This window comes from Delphinus delphis, chromosome 12, assembly GCF_949987515.2.
Source record: "Delphinus delphis chromosome 12, mDelDel1.2, whole genome shotgun sequence".
Lineage (NCBI taxonomy): Eukaryota > Metazoa > Chordata > Mammalia > Artiodactyla > Delphinidae > Delphinus > Delphinus delphis.
The window spans coordinates 40,578,190-40,605,274 of NC_082694.2; positions in this window are offsets into that span (position 1 = coordinate 40,578,190).

Here is a 27,085-nt window from a genome sequence, read left to right on the forward strand (position 1 = left end):
TTATTTGTTTTGAATAGTTAACACATTCTCATGATTCAAAAATCAAAACACTATCACAAGGTATATACTGACAAGATTCCATTCCACCTGGTCCTTACTTTCCCTGTTTATCCTTGCCACCATACATGACCACCTTTATTAGTTTTGAATATTTTTAGTGTTTTTTTATATTCAAATAAGTAAAATATATGTTCTACTTTTCCAAATGTTTTTACACAAAGGGTGGCATACTTTACACCATTCTGCACCATGTGGTTTTTACTTAACTACATATTCTTAATCTTTGCATATTACTACAGTTTTTCAACAATTATGTAACATTTCATCTTGTTGATATACCCTAGTTTGCGTAGCCATTCACCTCCTGATGAACACTTGCTTTGTTTTCCATCTATTGTTGTTAAAAGTATCACTGTAGTTGACAGTATGTGTCAATTTGGACATGTAGGGGTGAGCCTAGAAGTTCTTGGAAGTGGAATGGTTGGGGCAATGACTCTCTTCTTTTATAAGCTTTACCTTATCACTCTTAAGAAAGCTACAGACTTCAATTTATCTCTGCTATCTGGATTCACCCCTTATTTATATCTTGTACTCTAGAATCTGCCCAAGTTTCTCTCTCAAATTGTCAACTACTTTCTACACATTTGCTACTTCAACATGCCATTGGCACTTCAAATTTGTCATTTATCAATTTGAATTCTTCCTTTTACTTTTATATTCTCTAACCTGGCGCTTGTTTGGTCAAACGCTCATTTCCTCTCCAAGTATTTCTTCATTTTGTTTCCATTCTATTTTGGTACAATATGAAAACTGGGAGGTGGGTCACATCCTAGACTCTTTACACCCCACCTTTTTATCTCAAACCTGAGCTAAACAATAATGGAATAATTCAGGCTTCAAAAGGCAGTATAAGCTAAAATGTGATTACTTTCCATTTAGTAAATTAGATGTCTCTCTGTTACCAGGAGTTTAAAAATGAATATCCATAAAAAAACAAATTTCTCACCCATAGACGTTACTCAATTAAATGTCCAGTACTAAATTAAACTTTCTGCCTTTTCAGTTTATTTTGACTTTTCCGCCATCTCTTAACTTGAAAACATAGTTAATGAACTTTTGGTCATACATTTAGTGGTCAACACATAATTTTACTGCTATAAAATGCTATGAAATAAATAACTGGTATGGAATTAACGGGATGATTCAAACCTCAGAGCTGCCAGGTACATTTAGTTTTCACTGGGAATGTTAAACCTTCATGGAAACCATTAGTTCTGGCCACGGTATTGAGTTTTGTGTATTTTACTCTGTTTTACTTATTTAGTTCCAAATAACCAAACCTGACTTTTAAAAAAATTCTATTAACTTTTGACAAAATTAACCTAGTTCTTAGGTAGGCAGAGCCTTTGTCCAACATCAGAGGGTATCTAAGGTTTACTGGAGAAAGCCATGATTCGAATGATCTTGCCTAATTTTATGTTTGGGACATTCCCCCCATATTTGTCATTTTCTAGAAATCTTATCTGTCACAGTTCTCCATCACTTGCTCTTGCAGAGTTAATGTAAAAAGCACATCTAGAGGTAAAATATAAATATCAAATAACAGAGTAGGTTATTCCTGAATAAATCTTTCTGATATACTGAACTCTAGAAGAGAATATGAAAATAATACATATTGATCAAACAGAGATAACTAAAGAGGGCTAGACAATGTCCAAGAACACTCTAGTTAGTCTGTAGTTCTCTAAGATAGCATGAGCCAACCAAATTTGAGTTTTGAGGACAGAGCAACTCTAGTGAAAGAGCTATTTTTTAAAATGTAATGGGTGTTGACTTATGATTCTAAAATGGACAATTCTGATTATAATACCTCCTCAAGGAACAGGTATGACAGCAATATATTTATCAACAACTTCCTGTTTATTATTAAATATCAGAGGAACTAACTAGTTGTCAGTGATAATGAATTGAAGATCTTGTATTTCCAGCAATTTTGACAATATAGTAGTAAAATAATCATAGGAGGTCTGGAAATTCATCTGCTTGTGGAGAAATGGAGTATTTACCCATTTTGAAAAAACCGGTTCCACCTCTTTCTCTTTTAAAAATAAACAAAACCTGAGTTCTGCCATTTGGTAAAATTAATTATGTAAAAGGACACATACATGATACATAGACACACACTCTGATACTGATTTATGATACTGATTTATGTGTGTTTTTAGGTTGACAGCTTTTAACTTAAAAATATAGTTCAAGTTATACTTTATATAAAAGTAGATAGACAGCTAGTGGGAAGCAGCCGCATAGCACAGGGAGATCAGCTCGGTGCTTTGTGACCGCCTGGAGGGGTGGGATAGGGAGGGTGGGAGGGAGGGAGACGCAAGAGGGAAAAGATATGGGAACATATGTGTATGTATAACTGATTCACTTTGTTATAAAGCAGAAAGTAACACACCATTGTAAAGCAATTATACTCCAATTAAAAAAAAAGTACTGATACCTCTACTACTACAGCTTATCAACTAGTATTGCAGGGCAAACAACCACAAGATTGTATATTAGGTGCTCAATAAAAATATCATTCTAACTCATTTCTTATGTTGGTAAGTTACAATGATGGAACAGCACCACCACCATTTTTTAAATTTTTTATTTTTTTATTTTTTGCGGTACGCGGGCCTCTCACTGCCGTGGCCTCTCTCGTTGCGGAGCACAGGCTCCGGACACGCAGGCTCAGCAGCCATGGCTCACGGGCCCAGCCGCTCCGCGGCATGAACCTGTGTCCCCTGCATCAGCAGGCGGACTCTCAACCACTGTGCAACCAGGGAAGCCCCCACCACCATTTTTAAACGACAGTTTGCTATGGCAAACTGGTCATAATACGTTTGAGTTACTACCATAAGCAACAGATTTAGAGTATTATGAAAATATATGCTTTCTTAAGTGCTGTGAATTATATGGAATAATTCTGAACATCTCTTTGACTGAACTAGTGAATCAAAATGGAACTTATTACATTCTGTATGATCAATGATATGGAAAATGTATATAAAAATACAACTTCAGAATACACACTGCATCATTTTGGGGGATAATGATGTGTTGGGCAGTGTTCAGTTTAATGGAGAAAGAACCTCAATTTGGCAGCTCAAGGACATTCCTAATTTGGTAGGGGACCTAAAAACATGGTTTTGAAGAATTTAGAGCCTACACTGCACGTGGAATGCTATCTAAATTGAATTTATAATCTGTTCAGGGTGTGTGAAATTAAGCTATAATGTACAAATTCTACAGGACTTGATCTTTTGAACAACAACTTATTTTTTTTTCTTTTTTTGTTTTTGTATCTTCCTTTATTCTCTCCCTTTTAAATCCTGGAAGACATGAAGCAGAATATTGTCTAACAGGAACACTTTCTTGCTTCCACTGGAAGAGCTGCAAGAAAGTATGACTGAAAAGTGCATGTTAAATGTAGAAAATTTGGAAAATAGAAAAATGGAAATAACATAAAACAAATTATCTATAACTGTACTACCCAGATAAAACAAATATAAACATTTATATATACCTAAAAATGCACATAAACACATGTATTCATACACACAACAGATTTTACAAATATCAGAATACATAATTTTTCTATAATTTATATACAACATAGTTTTTCCCATAACATGGTATGAACTCATCTCTTTCTAATATTTGTATTATTTTATCTGTTTGGTGGAAATACTATGTAATGATGTGCTACTGTGTATCTCTTAGCAATCCTATTTTTAAAGCTTGATATCAGTTTGGTGGGATTATTTCATCACGGCACTGAAAAAATACGACAAACCAGTGCCTGAATTATTGTCTTGTTTCTTTTCAAGAGTTAATGAAGCAATGGGTAAAATATTAATAATGCAGGTTTACTTTAAAATATACCATGCTTATAACGTTTACATTATGAATGGTGATAAACATTGAGGAAATAATTCTTCCACTACTCAAGAAGTCAATTATCCTATTTATTTCCAAGGAATTTGCCCATCTTAACTGAAGAATGAGTGACATTCTGACTTTTGTCCTTTTTCTTTCTTTTTTTACTTTTGTCCTAACATTAAATTTAAATATCAACAAATATCAGCTAATATTCATGTGAGAACTACATCCAGAGAGCCAGCTGCTAAACATTTACAAGCATGCCACCACCGCTTCCCACACTCGACACCTCAGTATCACTGAGTATTAATAATTCTAAAAATCATTTATTCTTTGGCAAATTGAAAGTAGCATGTTATTGCTGAGCAATGTTTCATATACTTATTGGATATTTGAATTTCTTTTGTGTGTGCAAATTATTTGCTTCTATGGATTCATATTTTTATTGGGGTTATAATGCTTATTTTATTAATTTGTAAGAGTTTTTTTAATATTGAAGATAGTAATGCTTGCTTAATATTTGATGAAAACATATTTCTACCAGTTTACTCTTTGTTGCTTAACATTTATGTATTTTTGATATAAAGTTTCTGCCTTGTTGAATGTGCATTTTCCTAAACCACAAGTAGTTAAATATTCATTCATCTATCTTCTCTTATGTGGTAATAATGTCTATGTTTAATTTCTCAGGATATCCAGGATTTATTTTTTTTTACACATATTTTCCCTAATATCCATTTTTTCTAATCCAATTTATTGACTAAGCAGTTCTGCCCTTATTATTCTGTGATGTTTCTTTTCTCATCAGCCAAATTCTTATTTTGACTAAGATCAGTTTTAGGACTGTCTATTAGGTCCCAGAGATGCACCTGCTAATTTTGGCACAAATAAAAACGTTACCTTACAAATCATTCTTAGTAATTCCTTCCTGCTTCCTTTTCTAATTGTAATATCAAATATTTTTTATTAGTTTGCAAAACTACATATCCATTGGGACTTGAATAAATTATGCTTTAAATATATTAGATTGGCATCTTTGCAATATGCAGGTTATTCAACTAAGATAATGATGAACAAATCCCTTTTCACTTGTCAGATTTTCCCCCTTCTATAACAACTACCACCACAATCATATATTGTGTTCACTGTGTGGCAGCCACTAAGAGTAGCAGTGAAAAAACAGTACCCTGCTCTCATCAGTCTTGGGGGGGCAGAGATTATAATGTTTTTTATAATCATACATCAGGTACTTTAAGAAAAGGTAAGGGGCTAAAAAGTGATTGTGGGGAAACAAATTTTATTTAAACATTATTTCTGGATACATACACCCAAACACAGACAAGCATTCATACATAGAAATATATACATACACAAATGTTTTTTCTTTATGGAAAAAACTTCTTATCTCTTCCAACTGGTTACTGGGAATCTTCCTATGTGTGTTTCTCTCTTATCTGGCCATTTTCTTACATAAGAAACTTTCATTTGCTTTTATTGGTTTTTCTATGTCATAAGGATGACATCAGTGAATAATGTAGAAACGTAATTTTGTGTTCTATCATTGATTACACCTGTTTCTAATTTTCTTGCATTGCCCATAATGCTCAGAAAAACATAAATAATAGTGGCAGCTGTGGTCCACTCTTTCTTTTCTTTTTTTCCCCCAACTAAACCTTCTGATGAATTTATTTGGTATTCATTCATCAGTACTATGTTGTCAGTTTCAGACAGAGATACTTATTTGCGTTAAACGCCTATATACTCTGTTCTGCAATAATACAGTTGTCTTCCTAAGAAATATTATGATTTCAAACTCTGAATTAAACAGAACCAGAACTCACAGAACTTTCTGAAGTCCATGGAACAAACTCGGAATTAAATAGAAGCAGAATTCACAGAACCTTCCAGAGTCTACACAGCAAACTCAGAATTAACCGGAACCAGAGCTCACAGAACCTTCCAGAGTCCAAGCAGCAAACTCAGAATTAAACGGAACCAGAACTCACAGAATCTTCCGGACTCCACACAGCCAACTCTGAATTGAATGGAATCAGAGCTCACAGAACCTCCTGGAGTCCACAGAGCAAACTCTGAATTAAATGGAAACAACTCGCCGTGAGGCTCCGGGCTCACAGAACCTTCTGAAGTCCACACAGCCAACTCCGAATTAAATGGAATCAGAGCTCACAGAACCTCCTGGAGCCACACAGCCAACTCAGAATTAACCGGAACCAGAGCTCACAGAACTTCCAGAGTCCAAGCAGCAAACTCAGAATTAAATGGAACCAGAACTCACAGAATCTTCCGGACTCCACACAGCCAACTCTGAATTGAATGGAATCAGAGCTCACAGAACCTCCTGGAGTCCACAGAGCAAACTCTGAATTAAATGGAAACAACTCGCCGTGAGGCTCCGGGCTCACAGAACCTTCTGAAGTCCACACAGCCAACTCCGAATTAAATGGAATCAGAGCTCACAGAACCTCCTGGAGCCACACAGCCAACTCAGAATTAACCGGAACCAGAGCTCACAGAACTTCCAGAGTCCAAGCAGCAAACTCAGAATTAAATGGAACCAGAACTCACAGAATCTTCCAGCCCCCACACAGACAACTCTGAATTGAACGGAATCAGAGCTCACACAACCTTCCGGAGTCCACACAGCCATCTCTGAATTAAATGGAACCAGAGCTTACCGGGAGGCTGCAGGTTCACAGAGCCTTCAGGAGTCCACCACGCACCCTTCCCCGGGCAGGCCTGGTGCTCGCGGCCGGTCACCGCCGCTGTGCTGGGCTGTCCTCGCCCGTCTTCGCAGCCTGGCTACTCCGACCCCTCCGGTGGCTGCGGTGGAGCTGAGGCCGCTGCGGTGGGCGCTGTTTTATGTGACTGCCTTTCCCCGAAGCGGGGGCGGGAGCCGAATCCTCCCCCTCTCGGGCCACGGGCCCATTGGAATCACCTGGATCTTGTTAAAGCGCCGACCCCTAGACCTTCGGCAGCTGCAGCAGTGTTAGAGAATCTGCATTGGGCAAAGTTTCTCAAGTATCCAGGGCTACATAACACATCACTCCAAAACGTAGATGCTAGAAACAGTAAATATCTGTGATATCACACTGTTTCTGAGGGTCAGAGAGAAGCTTCACTGGATCACTCCGGCTCAGTCCTTCCGCAGGCTGCAGGATGATCTGGCCAAGGCTTGCCTGGGGCCATAGGGCCCACTCCCTGCCTAGCCAGTTAAAACAGGTGTGGCTCCTCATCACGGGGCCTCTCCACCCCAAGAGACAGCTCGACTGCCCTTACAACATGGCAGCTGGGGCCCCACAGTCACGGCCTACCAATGGGCAGGCTCATTGGGGCCAATGTGATGCTGCCGACCATACGCATTAAGGTCGGGGAGGCACTAGCTTCTCCCCGAGCTCACACCCGTGATGCATGGGAGCTGGGAAGTTTTTTGAGGTTCGTCGGTGTTGGTGGCATGGGGCCTCCTTCAGGGCAATTAGCTGCTCGCCCCAGCCAGTCCTGGAAAGGCCTCGCTCATCCCCTGCCGGAGACGCCCGCTGGATGGACGTACCACGACTCACAGACCCGCCAACACATGGGGCTGTTTGAACACTGCGGTGCCCAGTGAGTGCCACTGTCTTCCCAGGGAGCTCAGGTGACTAACTCTCCCACGGGCATCTCCTTTCCGCCACATCCCATCGGCACTTTCTATTTTTAACCCCTTTGGTGGGCGTGAAATGGATCGCATAGTTTTCATGGGAATTTCCAAGGTTACTAACAAGGCTTATTAGACATTGAGATTTCCTTTGTGCGAAATGCCTATTTTTCTACCACACTGTTTCTTTCTTGACTATTGGCGTTCTTTATATATTTTGGAGATTAATCCTTTGCAGTTACAAGTGTTACAAATGAAAAAAAGAAAGTGTAATGCTGGATAAAACTACCAGATGCTGGGGGAGATGCAAATGGCTGATAAACTCTCCCCCCATAAACATTCAAGCCCTGAATAGGATTACTTGGCCTCACTCAATAGCCATGATCTTGGAGCAGACTTTTCTTTAAGAAAAAATTAGCATTTACTCGGCCTCATTCCATAGCCATAGTGCTGGAGCAGACTTTTCTTTACAAAAAATTAGTATTGGAATAAGGTGCCACTTCTAGTGTATAGTGAAGGACAGTCCCTTGGAGGATATTGCTTCATTGTAGAGAAGGATTTAACAGGCCCTCTAAGTTATGAAAAGTTAAGGCAAACAGGCAATCCTTGCCAGTGCAACTCTGCATGTAGGTGTAGGTATAGGTATGTGAAAGGGGTGTGTGTTTGTCGTTTTAACATTTGCCTTTCCTCTTTACCTGCAATGGGGAGATCCCACGTTGGGATGTGCCAAGTTGGTCCCATGCAGGGGGTGCGAACCATGCTCCATGGGGAAGACTTCGTCCAGCACCTCAGGAGGCTGGAGCTGTGTTCTTCTCTAGTGTGGCCCACCTGGCACTGTGCTAAGCATTAGGGGGGAAAGGCTGAGCATGTGAGTGTGATCCAAAAGAGAAGCGTCCTCAGAGCTCAGGGGGATGCTGTTGGGGTGATGGGAAGAAAAAAGCTGAAGCAATAGGAGTATGGTAGCAACCATGAACAGATTTCCTGCCATCAGAATATGTGCAGGACCATCTATAAACTCATGCGGCAGAGACCCAAGCCACAGCATTAGTGGACTGGTCACACTTCCTGGTTTCCTCTCTCTTCCTGGCTTCTTGCAGCAGGACCGATCTTCTTTGAACTAAGTCCCTAGTGTTCCTGCCTAAGGAGGGTGGATGGGGGAGGCCTTGGGGAATAAGGGGACTTCCCACCACTGAGGGCAGGTAAGTGTTCAAGCAATAGACTGAATAAATAAAAGTAAGGTGATTGTGTTTGTACTCCAAGCTAGTAACCTGGATCATTCCAGATACACTATTGACATGGATTTCTACCAAGTAAGTCAATTTCCCTTATGGTCTTTCTCTAAATTTCTTAAATGTATTCCCACAACACCTGCAGTTAAGCCCAATGTTTCTGGGAATATAAGAAGCAAAGCACACTGCCTATCTCTGAGAAAAATGGACCTAGAGAGTAATAATGAGAGCTCTGAGAACAGGAAATCTGCAGAAAAAAAGAAAAAAACACGATTCCATAGATTCACTTATTTCCACAGAAAACCAGTAGTCAGTGGCTAAACAATTTTCAGAGTTAAACTAATGTTTTCTACCCTGAAGGATTATTCATAATAGTTATATGATTATAAATATATACTTATGAAACATAAACATCGCTGAGAAAATTCTGTCATTGGTTATATCTGTCTTTTGTTCTGGTAAAATTATTTTCTTATTGCATCATTAATGTATTTCTTATACATTTCCATAACGTTTATCATTTTTAACCCCCACTGTTTCAGGAACAAAGTCTATAGCCACTAAAAATTAGCGATCTTGTCTTCCTCTCTCTGACTTCCTTCCCTCCTTCCTTTCTTCCCTTCTTCCCTCCTTCATTCCCTCCCTCCCTCCTTCCTTCCTCCTTTGCTTCCTCCTTCCCTCCCACTCTTCCTCCTTCCCTCCCTCTCTTCCTTCCCTTCCTTCCTTTCCTCCTTCCCTCCCTCCCTCCTTCCTTCCTTCCCTTCTTTCCTCTTCCCTGTCTCCTCCCTCCTTGCCTTCCTTCCTCCTAACATAGTGCCATTTTTCTCTGGTTGCTAGTTTAATTTCCAATCACATGAAAGTGATGTTTTGAATGTTTGAAAACACAGCTATTAGGTAACTTGTTGATTTTTTGCAATGCCTTATTTTGCTTTCCTCTGGTTTTCACTAAGTTTATGTTTCAATCAGAAAATATCATGAATTTATAGTTTTAATATTTTTAATGCAAAGGCCATACTTTATTATTTTTGAAATTAGGTTCAATTATATAACTGATTCCAAATTCACCTCAGTTATTTAGAATGTTTTGTTTGTTAGAGGGAGGGAGGAAATTTCGTTGTGCAGTCATGGTAAACTTTCTGTTAACTACTAAAGGACATTGAGGCCCAAGACTGTGCACTTCATTATTTAAATGTTTTGGCAATTATTGAGATTTTCTGCCTGTCGTAGTATGCTTCTAAAGGGTTTCATATATACAACAAAATAAACTATGTTCTTTGCTGGGTGGTTGCAATCCATATTTCAATTAATCTTATTAATGATATAATCCAAATCACCTATTTCACTGCATTTTTTGTGTGTGCTTACTTGAGTCATCAAAGGCTGGCAGAGGTGTATTAATCTCTCCCACAAATATGGAGCTTCTGTCATTTTGTCTTTGAATTTCTCATAGGTTTGTGCCCCACATTTCTAAGCTATGCTATTGGGTCCTACAGTGTCAGGACTATTACATGTTCATTTTGGATTATGGTCAGTGGTGTGCTGGCACATGTTTAACAACCAGGTCTCTGGCAGTGGGGAGGGGAGGGGAGAGAGGGGCTGATTTGAAACATTTACCAAATTCTAAGGATTAAATACTACTACCGTGGCCAATTTCAAGCAACCTGTGTGACATTACTGAATGTGAAGTTAAGAATAGATGCATGTAACTGACTCCCCTGACCTGCAATACAACACTGAATATCTATTCTCAACGCAAAATCATCATCATTATCCTGACTTTTTTTCTAAAATTCTATATTTCTGATATTGCCATTTAAGACTTATAGTTTGCCTGATATATCTTTACCCAATATTCTTTTTATGTTCTTTAATTACTATGACATCCTTTTAGGGGGAGGTAGTATATACATGGCTTTTTGATAGTGCCAACCAGAGATGTTTTGAGTTTTATCCATTTACATTGATTTTGATAATTGGTGTGTTTCATATTCTTCCTATAACTCTTAATGTTTCTTTTTTCTTTCTTTTTTTTTTTTTTGCGGTACGCGGGCCTCTCACTGTTGTGGCCTCCCCCGTTGCGGAGCACAGGCTCTGGACACGCAGGCTCAGCGGCCACGGCTCACGGGCCCAGCCACTCCGCGACATGTGGGATCCTCCCAGACTGGGGCACGAACCCGTGTCCCCTGCATCGGCAGGCGGACTCTCAACCACTGCGCCACCAGGGAAGCCCTTAATATTTCTTAATTTAATAAATATTTTTCCTTTATTTTATAGAGCTGAATCTTCTTTTATTATGAGAACTCTTTCATTTGCTTTTTCTCTTCTCCAATAATACTATTTGTTTTACCTTGAGTTTTGTTCAATTTAATGTTTGTTTTTTAAATAACATTAAACTATATTTTCTAAGTAGCAAAACCAGGAATGATGCTATCTCACCATTTATTTCCGAATTGTTTAATTAATATTTTAATTATATCTATGATATAAAGAGCATGTAGTTGGATTTTTAAACCCAGTTTCAGAATTTTGTCTTGTCCCAGATAATTCAATTCATTCATTCCACATTTATTGTGATAGCTACTTTTGTCTACTTATTTTGTTGTTTGTATTTCATGATTACTTCTAATTTTGTTGCATTTTTTTCTTTTTTCTTTTCTATTTTATTTCTTCTAGTAGTTTGGAAATTCTATTTTCCATTTTATGATAATAGTTGCTTCCCTAAATTTATAAATAATTATATTCTCTATTCAACTAAAAATTAATCAATATCAACTTCTGATTTCTGATTTAAGAGATTAACGAAGTCCAAACTTAACTTCCCATAGTAAACAAAGAACTAGACAAAATATGTAAAGTAACTGTTTTCGTAAAAGCAGAGTAGGACTGTGATCCAAGGAAGAAGGTAAACAAATGGGTTTAGGAGGAAGATTGCCCCAGATTTCTGCCTGAAGCCAATTCCCAGACTTGAGCACGGGGAAGATCTCCCAATAGTGCCCAGAGGTCTCATTGCATTGAGAAGACAGATTGGTATTTAGGAGATGGAGTTATCTAGAATTTGAAAGGAAAAGTACTGGAAAGAAGGGAACTTTGCAAAACAGGGGATTCCCCCAATGGCTTGGGGTCCCTATCAGTCATCGGCTGAAAACTAATCTGCACATACATACTGTGAAACCACATGTGGCCAAGAAAAGAATGACTGGGAAACATATACCTCATCCATAATCCAACAGCTGATTTATCCCACTCCTCGGAAAATAACATGTTTTCACATCCTTACATAGAAGCTTTATATATTCAGAGCCCTAAAACACGCATTCAAATGTCCATCAACAGGAGAATGGATAAACAAGTTATGGTATACCTGTGCAATGGAATACTATTCAGAAATAAATAAGAACACATTACCGACAGATGCAACAACACGGATGACTTTCAAAAACAGATGCTTAGCAAAAGAGGCCAGACCCAAAAGATTTGGTAGATAGGGTGATATTTTCCCAACTTTTTGGCAGTCGATTCATTGTCACTTATTGAAGTTTTTGTGAAGTTTTCAACTTTTCGTGGACCTTTATGGATACTTACTGGGAGAGGCTGCATTAGGAAAATCTAGTCAGACACTACGACTCTTTCCCCATATTAATTATTCTGAGCAATCCTTCAAGGAATATTTTCAGTGCAAACTGATTTGAAACTAATGATCAATAAAATCCTTTTTTCTTCTCTTTCCAAAATGACACAACCAAGTAATTTTCATGAGCTTTATCTCATACTAGTGAAAATCAAATAAACAAAACAAGCCTCCAAAGTATGAAATTATATTGTTAAAGGTTTCCAGTCTTTTTCCCAACCTCTAAGAATATACAATTGACCCTTGAACAATACAGGGGTTAGGAGCACTGACCCCCGTGTAGTCAAATATCCCCTTATAACTTTTGCATCTCCCCAAATTTAACTACTAATAGCCTACAATTTACCAGAAGCCTTACCAATAACGTAAGTAGTCTATTAACACATATTTTGTATGTTACATGTATATCTACATATATTTCATTCATTCATGAATACCTAACTTATTCTTAACTTTTTCAATATTTCTAGGCTACATGGTTCATATGCAAGTTCTTTCAAACTGTTGCAAATCTTCAAAAATTTTTCCAATGTATTTATTGAAGAAATCCGCACACAAGGGGACACACACAGCTTAAACTTGTGCTCTTCAAGGGTCAGCTGTACTTAAACTGCTGGCTTTTAACATATTGAGAATTGAAAAATCTGTCAATGTATGTGTGCTGTATATGGTATGTTTTTAAATTAAATGTATGATTATATTTATAACTAAAAATTCTAAATAGAATTTGTCTTGGAGAATATTATTTTCAGGCTCTTTGCTGCAAAATTCTATTTGCAAATATAACTAATTTGAATGTTCCAAGTAAGTAATTGAAATACCCCAATGAAGGAATTACTGAAAGAAGATAAGATTTAACCACAAATGCGTTTAAATAAATTACTATTCTTCCTTATAAATGGGCTTTGTATTTCATATAAATGAGCAATATTTAAGTATAACAGGCAACACAGAATTTTGGATAGCAACTGTCAAAGAAAAATCACACTTATTTATGATATACAGGGACACAGTATGCTAAGCACTTTGGTGTTTCACTTCCCGGTTTTATCCATCTTGGGTTATCCAACAACTATGAATTTTATTTCCTTAATGATAAATTAGTAATACTAATAATAATATATTAGGTTATACTGATAAATAAATAATGTGAGTACTCTATAAATGGAAAATCCCTATGCAAATATACACTGAAATACTAGCTGTGTAGTGACAGGCATATAATTCGTAACTATTCGCAATGTCATTTTCAACTATAAAGGACAATCTATATAGAAATAATTGTATATATATTTATTATGGGCCATTGCAACTGTTGATAGCTCTTAAACTGTTCAAATGGTGCTTAATGCCCAGTTAGTAAACCCAGTAAACTCAGTTTCTGACTTAAATGGACTGTGAATGAAGGTATAAAGAATGGTTTCACTTACACATTTAAATAATTGCAGGACTGCACTTGGATGGGAAATACTTTGGCCTCATTAATAAGGACTGGTTCAGATTACATTATGAAAGAATTCCTGAAGCACCAGTTTAATTTCATTTTTTCCCGACACACATTACCATGGTCTGCTGAAGAGTAATCATGTTCTAGAAAGCTTAAAAAAGAAGGCTAAGACACAGATAGGAAAGAAAAGAATTGGGGTGACTTGGGTAGCTCCCTGTTTCGTTAAGTCCTCTAATCTTCAAAGCTGTGAGCATTTAACCATCTCTAGGTTAGGTTCTGCTGCAAACTGCAGAAACAATACCTGCTGTGTTTAGGGCTAATTGGTACCAAGGGCCAGTCCATCAGAAGCTGAGCTTCAGATCAGGCTGACCGCTAGTTCTGATCTGAACCAGGGCCCCACATCCAGAATCGGTGTCTTTATCTTCTTCTTTTGCAGGTGGTAGCTACATGTCACCCCACCTTCATTCCAAATGCCTGCTCAACCCTCTTCCAGCTGAAATACCTATGTCCATTGAGCGTCTGTCAGCCTGCCCTTCTACTACCAGAGGCAACATGTCCAGGATCATAGGTAGTTATGAAAGGATGAGATTAAATCAACAGACTGATTTGGGGAAAGAGTTAATTCAGCTCACCAAGTCTTCTTGTGTACATAGGAGACATGGAAATATTTCTACATGTGAATCTGTGCCTATAACATTCTAAAACAACTACTTATAATGTGACAAACATACTCTTTTGATAGTACCTAGCTATTTATTACTGAAATGACTAATTGGTTTTTGTCTAACGCTAAAGATTGTGTGGGTGTTGTGGAGCACCAGCAACAAGTATTCTGTGTATAGGTATACGTATGTGTGTGTAGTTATATTTACTTATGTATCGATTTATTCATTTTTAGTTGTACAATGGAAAGAACATGGAAACTGCAATCAGCCTGCCCTGAATGTAAATATTGGCTCTGCCATTATCTAGCAGTTTTACATTGGGTCCTTTGGAGGTCCAGTTTTCTCATCTTTAAGATGAGCATAATGTTATCTACTTCTAAGGATAGTTGTGAAGATTAAGGGAAACAATATAAAACCCCTAGCATGGTGGCTACTTCACAGATGATGTTCTACATGCAAATCGTGATCCTCTGTGGGACAATTATGAATGTTCGGTGCATGCACAGGGCCTTAGGGAAGTTAAGAGGACTCATTTCTTATGACAAAGAAGGGAATTTCCAGTATTAATCAGAGGTATCAAATTTAGTCCAAGAAGATACATGGGGAAAAAAAGGTATGGGAAGTTCACTAAAGGAACCTATATTCAGCACTATCATCTCTCAAAATATCATCAGAAAGAAAGAAGTTCTGGTGTTAAGAATGGGGCATGGCGGGGAAGGGGTACAGTCAATGTTTTCTAGAGAAAGGCAAAACTGTTGTGATTATTTAAACTGGGAAGTGTCTGGGATATTTTTATGAGTAACAAATGTTGCATTTTCTTGGAAAAGAAATCTCTTCTCTGGCTTATATTTGTGGGATATACCTAGAAGAGCAAACTTTATTTGCCCAGAATAAAAACTAATAATCATGTAGTCTTTGGTTAAAATATTTGAAACCACTTTCTCTCTGGAGAAACGGCTGGACTTGGAGCTCTGCTATTGTGTGCTTCTCAAATAAAGGCCATGGGGCCATGTCTCCCTGCTCTGCTCTTTCTCAACGAAAATAAACACAGGTCTGTGACTTGAGGCCCTAAACACGTCCGACCAGAATTTGTTTCACGTCAGCTGCCAGAAAAGTTCTCCTTGACTTGAAGTCAGCCAGTAGGGAGATCATGTCCAAACACCCAGGCCATGAGAAAAACAGAAAGCATAAAGGTTTTTTTCTTTTTCATGAAGGTGCCAGCCAAATAACTAAAGATGAGGACATTCCGATGTTGAATGAATGTCCAGGGCCCCTCAGCGACTCCAAGGCACTGCAAGGCTCAGAGCAACGCTGGCCAGAACTGGAATAGCAAGAGCTGCCAGTGTCTGTGCATAAAAACCTGCCTTCAGAACATGTTCATGCAAAGTGTGTTACACTGGATAATCCTCCCAGCAACTCTGAAGAGTTGAGAGATTGAGCCTTTAATATTTTACAGATAGAAAAGGCTGAGATACAGTGGAGATAAATGAGGTACCTAAGGCCACATAAAAGCAGTGCAAAACCGGTTTAGTCTGAAAATGTATTGTGGGTTTCCATAATCACTCTGAGTGAGAAGAGTAAATACCTGTTTAAAAAGTGGGCAAAGGGAAACAAAAGATAAAGTTCTTCCCATATCTAACAGAATATATGAGAAAATAATGCCTATAGAAACTTTATTAATATTCAATAACTATTTCTGAAGTACCTGCTATATTAAAGGAATTGGTCTCAGCAGGCAATAACAAACCTTGTTCTCAGGAAGCACACAGTTTAGTCAGAGGAAATAGGACATTTCCAATATAATTTAAAAACGTAGAAAGTGCCATATTTTAAGAATAAGATGATCTGAAGGCAATGGGACTTCTGAGAAAAGAGAGATGGGTCTGAGCCAGAAGCATCATTGAAGCTTTCACGGTGGAGCCCATGTTTGAACTGGACTTTGAAGGATGCATGGGGTGGACTGAATTTAGATCCTCAGCTTAAGAGAAAAAACAAAATCAATAGAACAGAAAACATTGCTTGGGAATTGTAGCAGAGAAGTAAAAAGACAGCCATGCATTGGGTTATATTATTAGAAAAGGAAGAAAAAAGAAGATGGACAGAGGACAAAACTCTATGGGGGTTGGTATGGAAGGGAAGGTATTGAAGAAGAAATGGTATATCAAATATAGGCTGTGCTATAGTTGAGAGTAGTTATATAAATTTATGATATATTTTAAATTATTTATATATAATATTATGCCATTTATATTTACTTGGCATAGATGACCTCTAATTTGTTACAAAATTATCATTCTCAATATCATTTTTTATGTTCAAAATGTTCTTTCCATAGTGTCTAGCTTTACTTGTATATGCCATAAATGTGTTCTCTTTCCATCTGACATATAAGACTAATTTTTCAAAGTGTGATTACTGAGTAAAAATTTTATCTTTAAAGCTTGAAATCATAGATAAACAAAAATGTCATTATATCCACATATAAATATATACATATACCTGATTATTGATTTAGCTGAATGTATGATATTTAAATTAATTACTTGTCCCTCCAGATCCAAGGTATGTCAAATGGCCAAATTATTTATTGCAAGTTGATTCACACATTTCAGCAAGATTCACGAGGCAGAAATTACCTGACTTGAAATCTGTCCATAATGTAACCAGAAATATTGGAATGGCCATTACATAATCATATTCTTTGTTTATAGCAAAGTTATCTTTTACTTTTCTTCTTTTCCTCCAAGTCATCTATTTTACCTATGGTCAGCTGCTGGTTACTGAACTAATGTATAAGAGACACGTTTAGCCAGTAAATCTTAAAGAACTCTCATTTATGACATTTTCTCATGTGATATTTTTTAAACTTATGATGCAGCCGTGTCTATAGAAACAAAAGGAAATGCAGAATAATTCAGTCATCAGTTAATTTGGGATCCAAGTCAAAACCACATATTCAAAGGCGACATTTAAACTTCAAACATCTAGCTATGTCATTTCTTCAACTTAATTTTCATGTGTGGATTTAAGACAGCAAAAGCTAGAAAATTATCTAAATAATTTTTTCAAAATCCCTACCTTATCCAGTCCAGGAAGGGATCAAAATAATTTATTTTCTCAATGAAAGATGCACAGGTTGGCTCAATTTTCAACTTCTCACTGATAGATCAAGAAAAAACATAAATTATGTTAAATTCCCAATCACATATGACCTTAGTTGCTGCCAGACTGGATACATATTTTTCGAGAAAATTTCCTAATTTCTAGGACATGGAATAATAATTCTAAAAACACATTATTTATAAGATATAAGTTGGAATAGTTAAAATCAGTTAATTCAATATTATTTATTCATTTATTTAGATACCATTTTATTTATTTAGATATTTAGATATTATAAGGCTTACATGGTGAGCTAAATAATTTCACTTTATCTTTCTGGCTGGTTCCTCTGGTCATGAATCATGTTGGCTAATCACTCCATTTGGGCCAATTTTATGTTTTCCCTTGACCCATACTATCCTTTGTAATTGCCCAAACAATGCATACTCCCAGGCCTCCAGTTCACCCCCCCACCCCACCACCCCCTCACCCCCACCATTGTGTCTTTTTAGTCAGTTGGGAAACCCATACACCTGGTCTGTTCCCACATTTATTTTCACGCTATAAAGAGATGGAGCCATTAATGGCAAATCAATGCTATGAAAATTACAGACTGTTATGAAAGTTTTTTTTGCAAAATAGCTGTTTAACACCACAAAGAAGTTAGGTTAAAATTGTTTCAAAGTCTAAAATTAGTTACATTTTAAACTAACTGCATATGCTTTTATTGTCTCTGATCTAAAATATAATCCCAGGAGGTTGTGAAAAGCATGCAAATTACAGAAAGCTAATTTGCTCCAACAGCGATGCCTCCCATGCAGTTGGGAGGTCTATTAGAAACAGTGCATTCTCTGTTATTTGCATATTAATAGCACCTGCTGAAATACTTTGGGATTTACTTCCACTGCCAGCAGAGGGACAGAACTAACATGTATAAAATTCCTTTCATATCACTACGTTAGGTCAAAAAACATGCGGGATGGACTAAGAATTCTGAATTAGTAGCAGAACTAGTGTGTTCATATTGCATGTGGTATGTGAATTTCTTTTTCTCTATGATAAAGTATCACTTGTTTAAGAGATTGCAGACAAGGTGACTACAAACCTTATGACAAAAGTATCTCTTCCTCCTCGGAGAAAACAAAGCAAGCTTTCAAACTGCACTGAATAAGAATATAGTTCCTTATGCTTTGCTCTGAGAAACTATAAAGTTTAACAAAGGAAAACCGGGCATACTGATAAAAAATAAAATGTGCAAAGATCCAGATTCTAAGGATAATCCAAACTGCAGAGTTTTGTTCCTATGTATGCAATTAAATATATATATATATATATATATATATATATATATATATATATATATATATATCCAATAGCAACTTTAAGATTTTCTACAAAATGGACTGTGGGTTTTCTTCTGATTATGAATTTTCTTATTGCTTCTTTTCTTCCAACTCAAAATAGAAAGAGGCCTCATATGTACCTAGAGCTTACAATGTTTTCAAAGAAAAGACAGCTGTTTCTTGTCTCTAAAGAAGACGAGAAGATGCTTTTGGTCTTTAAGTCTCAGTTTTAGAACATAGGACTGCGAAGAGAATTTAGCTAACCAAATATACCCCATCTTTTCCTACCTCTATATCTTTCTCCTGTTATTACATCTAAGTGGACTGCCATCCACATTCTGTTTACTTGTTGCAACTTATCTATAACTCAACCGTAATATCAAAATTTAGCTAAGAAGAAATAACTAAGTAACTGAGACAAAAGTGAAATACTAGGAAGGTGTTTACAGAAATGCACGAATGAGAGGAGAGGGAATGGAGATTTTCGAAGAGTGACATTAGACCTTGCATATGGGGTGAATTCCCTTATTTTGAATCATGTAATAATTAGAATGAATCGACCCATATTATGTGTCACACTCTTTTAAGTTAAGATAATAATTCATTTAATCTTTATTACAACCCTAAAGAGCAAGTATCATTTCCCCCCATTTATAAATGAGGGTACAGAATAACAGAAAGATTGAGGTCATAAAAAGTCAAACAGCTAATAACTGGTGCAGCAAGCATTCGTACTCAGGCTTACTAAATTCAGTCATGCCCTTAACTCTTCCACTATATGGCAATTTTGTCTTAATAGTGACATCTACTTGTTAATTTTAATTTTGTGTTGTTGCTATATGTACTCTGGACATAGCATTTCCCATGCTGGTCGCTGAAGGGTCTCTGATTTAGAAACTTACTAAGATTTTTTCTGTGATTTTTCCCAGGCAATATGAATATCCAAAGAATATAATTCTTCTTCACGCATCTTCAGAACTAAATTTTGTGACTGGTTAGTTAAAGTACACTTATACTCACCTTAAGCCATTCAATTCCCATTAGCCCCAGCCCTCAGATAGAACAAAGGAAGACTCAGTACGACTAATTATCGATGGTCTGACACTCCACTTGTTTGAGTGGAGTTGTCTCTCAGAAAAAATGGTCCAAACCTAACTAACAAAGGGACAAAGGTCACTGATCTACCAAAATCTCTGCTCTAAATTGACGTTATAGAACTTTTCCTTTCACTCAGAAACTGAGTCACTATTTTGAGTCGTTATTTCCTCAGTGTCACTATTTTGTTTTTCAACAGTGTTGGTCCTCTGGTTTCCTAGCTCAAAGAGGACAGAAGCAACATGCTAGCTGAGCTGCAGAGGAGAAACAGAGCTTTAGTTGGGATAGATTCTAGCAGCCGTAATGAATTCCCCCATTTATTGTCCTAACCAACACCAAGTTTATGTTTTACTCAGATGAAGTTCAATGTGATGTTCTTTGTTGACGTGTAGCCTACCACCAGGTCAGTTGGGGACTTGGGTTCCCTTCACTGAATGGCTGCATCATCTCCTAAAGTGCTGGTGTCTTCTGCTGGAGTCTCTACATCCAACTGGTGTACACAAGAGAGAAATGGAGCTCCAGCATGGGACAGATGTAGCAGGGGTCTGGAAGTGGTGTATATCACATCTGCCCATACCCCATTCTGTAAGACTCAATTAATGGTCAGCCCTAACTGCAGGGAGACTGGGAAATGTGTTCTAAATTTGTGCCCCGAAGAAAAGGAAACATGGTACTTGTTGTGTTGTCTGCCAATGGTACTTTTGGAGAGGTGTCCGTGATAACAAAAGATCTGCCTGCTGATACTATAGCAGGAGTCAGTAAGCCGATTCTCTAGAGGGCCACGTCGGAACTATTTTAGGCTTTGAGGGCCTCGTAAGATCTGTGGGTCTCTGTCAAATATTCCTATTGTTGTTGTTGTTTAACAACTCTTTAAAAATATGAAAACCATTCTTAGCTCAAGTGCCTTATAAAAACTGGCCGCTGGCCAGATATGGCCTGAGGGCTGTAGCGTTGAGCCCCTACTCTAAGGAAGACAGGTCTAGTTAGCACAATGACAGATGTACACTGTGCTCGTTAAAATAATACAATTTCAAAGTTGAGAAAGCCTTTGAGAATCACCTGAAACAAATGTATTGTAGGTAAGGAGACTAAGGCCCAGTAAAATAGAGTCACTTAAAGAAACCAGGTTTATCTTTTTGTGAAAACAAGTGTTATCATTAGGAGCTGATGCTTTGAATAGAGTTTACTGAAATAAAAACCTTATGGGGGAAAAAGATTATTTGATATATTCATCGGGGGAGTTATTAGTAGCATTATAACCATGTACGTTATGCCAGCCTTCCTAACTTGTAATAATTGAAAGTTGACTACACAATTTGTTAGCCATTTGAAAAGACTAAAGACTAAAATTGGCACTGCAGAAAAAAAAAATCAGGTGGAGGAAAAATTACAAGGCAAAAAGGAGACTCTTGGAAATATTTGAGTCTCTTCGACAGCATAGACTATTTAATAGATATGGAAGAATATATGAGAAAATTCAGTAGATTTGGATACATACAAATGAACATTTGTGTGCATTGAAAAGACATAAAGATAAACACAAAAAATGAAGAAAATTATTTGCAGCACATACATTGAACAATTATTATAATAAACACAAAATGGTCAAAGAAGAAATAATAAAATACATGAACAAAGATTATGAATAGATAACTCGCCACATAAAGCCAATAGAGATGTGAAAATATATCCAGTATCCCTGGTTTTCAAAGAATTAAATGTTGATACGAATAATTTCACAATCAAGATGATTAACAATAATAAAATTCCAGAGACTTCACCCTAGTCGAGACTTAAGGAATTCCACACCTATCCCTTGACTTTGCTTAGATTTCACACCCATTCTCCTCAATAAGAGTTCCAATCCGTCATAATTTTTTTCAGTCCTTGTCAACACCTTCTCTTCTCACTCACGTGTTTCTCTGCCTCCTACTTTATCTAGGAAGCTGAGGTAATGGAAGGGTTCTCCTGTCCACATTCCTCAGTTTCCCCTCCTCCTCAAACCGCAGGGGCTGGAGATAGGACCATGCTCTCCCTCTATTCCTCAGCCTTCCCCAGGAGCCTCTCCTGCTCTGGCAGGAAGATGGCAGCTATGAGAATCATCTCTTTTCAGTGGCCAGGAGATATGGAAGGTGGATCCTGGGATTTCAACACGTTTATAGCTAGCCCTCCCAGTGGGGCTGCTGAAAATATACTTAAGGAATGGAGTCTCTAGTAGCTTCTGTCTAGATGTAGACACCAACCTCACATGGAGGAGGCTTTTGCCTTCAATTTCTCTTGATAAATATATTTTCCTGGATAAGGGACCCAGGCTTCAAGGTGGGCATGCTTGACTAACCTATCGATTTTTCAACCCTTAACTCTGGAGGAATCTCAGGGTTCATCTACTGCAGTGGTTCTCAAATTCAGTGTGCATAAAAATCATCTTGGGGAACTTGTTAAAATTGCAGATTCTTGGAACCTGTCCTGGGTAAAATAAATCAGAATCTCTGGGGATGAATCTCCAGATGCTCCTTTTAGAACAAGCTCCCTGAGTGCTTCTGGGATCAGGTGATTCTCAGAATTCTCTTTGAGAAATTTCTGATCCAGAACATTGGCATATGTGGAGATGGACATCCACAGACATGCTGTATCTGTCTCAGATAACTCAGCTAGCAAAGTTCTGTGACAAGACCAAGTTTAAAGGTACTAGCTAGTGATGGTCCCACTATACAACCATAACTTTTGAAATTATTTCTGTGTCTCAACTTCAGCTTTTAAACCCTCAGCCTTTTGCGTTCTCTGTCCTGTGTGCAATGCTGCCTCTCTCAGAGCTTTAGCTCTTTTAACTTGGGGAAAGAGAGGTAACCTTCCAGGGTTCTAAGCAGCCTCCTTGTATCTGAGGGCAGCTAAGCATGTCTGAAGTGGACAGCCTTACCTGCACATTAAGGAGTAGCCAGCAAGTGGACCTGAACATCCAGGGATTTCTTTGCCCGGAGGATCATTGTGCCTGGAGAATCAGGCTTTCCCAAGCTGGCACGTTTCTATCAGGCAGCCATAAGAAGCTGGTAATTTCTATTTATTGTCTTCAGTTCATGGCAGCCAGTATTTTACCACCTGCACGTCTGAAAAAGAAGGGGAAGAAAAGCACACCAACATTCTCAAAATGTTTATATTCAAGGAGTGTGTATTTCAGAGAGGGAGGTCATGATGTGTATTTTTATTGTGTGTGAAAGAATCCTTAGTGGCGGGTGCAGCTGGAAGAATAATGGAAGCACAGGGTACTGTCTTTTGTGACAAAGTTTCCTCTGGTAAGTTACAATTATAACACAGAAAATGATACCTTAGACGGCAACTAATTTGTGAATCCTGGGAAATGCCGTTCAATGATCCCTCATCAGGACAGCAGAACCTGATCTGTAAAAATTTGGGTCTCAGTGGGAAGCTGTTTGCAAAGAGTGATTTGCATTTCAATTGTAAGTCCAGCACAACTTTAAATCTTGGCTGCTGCACTATCACAATGGAATTTTTCTTTCTTTCCTTCGTGAAGTACTTAAAAAAGAAAAAGGAATATTACCATACATCAATTCTACAACCATATACAATAAAATATAGCTGGTTATAAGGGAAAAAATATGGTGCTGATGGTTATATTTTCTCCCAATGAGCAATTATATCAAATTTTTATAACTGCAGAGGAAATATTATTCCCTGTGTAGGAGCTGTCCCCACTCCATTCCTTAGTCCACAAGCACCGTATCCCATTCTTCTTTTTTCCTTCAAAATTCCAAATAGTTAGCAAATGTAGCTTCTCTGTTATTTGATTTCACTTGATGAAGAAAAAAAAGGAAACACACAAACCAAGCAATAAAATGAAAAACACTTATTTATTAGAATTAGTTTTCTCTAAGTCAGGTCGTTGCTGGACTGCTGAGGGCCACCCCTCCCTCCACAATCATCTGCCCCTTTTCACTCCATCTCATAGACTCACTGTGAGAGTCTCAAGTTTTCCCTTTGTTTAGATTGTTTGGATTAGCCCTCCTCTAATCATGGGTTGACTTATCTCCTGGGTGTGACACACTATACAAAAATGAATGATTCCATCTTGTGCTCTGTGCCCCACTCCATCAAAGGATGTAACACACTTCTTTCAGAAACAGGGGTCTCCAGGCAGGGGTCAGGGGCCAGGGAGGGGTGGGGTAGAAGTAGTGATCCCTCTCTGGCATGTTTTTATATTAGGACTTTGCTTTAACTTTGTGCATTTCTCTGTCATTGTCAAGAATTTAAATTGTCTGTAAATGTATAAATTCATCTAGGTTGTCAATGACCCGCTGATCATCATATCTAATGCTGGGTTCTCAGTGCTTATCTGACTTACCTAACCTCTCAGGAGATTACTCAGCTGCTCACTCACCCTTGAGATTTTTCTTTTTTTAGCTTTCAGGACTCTACTCTCTGTGGCTTTCTTGGACTCGTGAACCCCTTTCTCCTCTGTGTAGTCCTCCTTCTGTATTCCATTTATAAATGCTGGCATGTGTCAAGAGCCAGTCTTTGGACCTCCTGTCTCCTGTATCTACACCCACTGCCTGGGATCCCTTAGTCAGTCCCCTAGCTTTGTACCATCTATATTCTGATGGATCCAAATCATTGATCTTCAGTCCAACCTCTCCAGATCTCCAGCAGAATCGTCACCTAACTCTCATCGCCTCTCTACTCTCAACTCCCTCACACATGTGCTTCTTTTCCAGTTTTTCTCATCAGAGTAATTGGCTCTACCATTTACCCAAGTATCTCAAGGTCACGGTGATAGGGAGAGGGTAGGTGGGTGTGGGGTACTATCATCTCTCTTTGATCCCACATCCAATTCAACATTAGGTCTTGTTCCTCTAGGGTACTACCTATGTCTTCCAATTCATCTGCCTTCTCTCTCTCTCATTCTGTTTCTTACTGTTCCTCAAATATACCAAAGCCAACCCTGCCTGAGGCCTTTGCATTCACCTAGCACTTTCCTGGAAGGTTTTTCCTCTAAACGGCCATATTGTTTTCAGAGGCACTGTGTAAATGTGATCTCCTAAGGATTTCCAAGAACACCATATCTAAAGTAGTAGCAATCCCTCCCTTTGACCCTCCCCCTGACACTCTTACCCTGGTTTATTTTTCTTTTTTGCATGCATAACCAGAAATTATATTATATATTTGTGTACTTACTGTTCACATGCTGGGTTGTAATTTGGGCATGAATTCGTTTGCACTGTTTTTTGCTAAAGCCCTAGCATCTAGTATAGCTCCAGACACATAATAGGGGTTCAATAAATATAATACTTATTCAATGTTTAACAAACTTTTACATGATTTTAGTTTAGTTTCTCTCTAACATTGTTCATCTCATAAATTATCTGAAATAACCTGGATTTTTTTTTCTAATTGATCATTAGCATTTTATATTATGGCTCAACTTAAGTATTTTTGTTTTACAAATTTTCATAACAATTAATAGTGGGTTTTTTAGACTTAAATTCAAATGTTACTTATTGCTTTTATCCTACATCATGAGTTCCCTATTTTTAAATTCTTTTTTCCAACTATTTTTTTTCTTTCAATTGGAGTTGTTGACTTAGTGTTTGTTTTTGCAGAGTGTCATAATTCTTTTTTTAATTAAAATATAATTATTTTATTATGGATAATATATAACATACAGCAGCTGAAACAAGCACAAATTGAGCTCTGGGTTACAACCCTGTGCAAATACCGATGTCCTCAGGGACCAGTGATTTGCAGGTTTGTTTGTTCTGTGCCCTGGTCACTTCATCCTACCCCAAACCTGGCTACATTTTTCAGATTTTTGATCTCCTCCCTTGTTGTCCAGCTCTCTGCCTTCCCTCACACTTTTCATTTGCTCCTGCTAAATAACTGGAGCTAGGAAACTGTAAAACCAAGTTTATTAAGCTGTGTCCAGGATGAAAGTTCATAATCTATGATTGAGGGCCTGTGTTCTGATTTGAGTGAAGGAATTTGATTTTGCTAAGTTGCTGTCTCTTGGTTGCATTCTGGATATCAGAGCCACAATGCCAAGGCAGAGCATTTTTGTGTTTATATTTGCTAGCATTGATGGATACACTGTAACTAATACATTTAACTGTTATGAGCCTGAACTTGTGTTTCTGGGACCCTGAGGAGAAGGTTGCCCATCCCCCCTTGTTCCCAGATTTTGGATTTCCCTGGATCATGATTGAACCTTTCCTATTACACAAGAGACAGTTTTTGCTTTGGGGGTGTTTTTGTGTGTGGTAATGGGGTACGTAATGTTAGAAAAAGACCCCAATTAACATCTTTCTAAAAGTTGGACATGAAAATCTCCTTCTATATCCTCCCACAAAAGAGACGCAGAGGGAGGAGATATGGGGATATATGTATACGTATAGCTGATTCACTTTGTTATACAGCAGCAACTAACACACCATTGTAAAGCAATTATACTCCAATAAAGATGTGGAAAAAAAAAAAAGAAAAATGCCTCTTGCAATAGGCCCCCATATCTTCAACCACAGCCCAAGAGAGAAGGTGATTCTAGATGTACAGCAATGGCAGTGCCCTGATTTTCGGTGTCACATGGTTTCCACTTGAGGCTCTACTCAGCAAAGCCCTTGGGGCACAAATTTTGTCCCTCCTCTGATAAATTCTACTTATTATCCTGTGCTGTATACACTCTCAGAGCTAGATAAATGAAGAGTAATAATAACTGTTTTTTTTAATAACTTATTTTTATACCAAGTGTTATCAAATCAGAAATCTGACACCTAGTAATTTAATATATATGTTTTTTCCACATACCTTTATTGCTGTTTGGCTAGATAGAAAATATGAGGAGATTGGAAACCAACTGTAAATATTTCTACAGACTTAGTGGCAAGTGCTTTTTCTTTTCTTTATTACTTTGCTCCACTTACATGATCCTCTATTTTTCAGGGCTGTAATCCCCCTCTTTTCCTCCTTTTCATGTTCCCTCATTCAGGAAGCC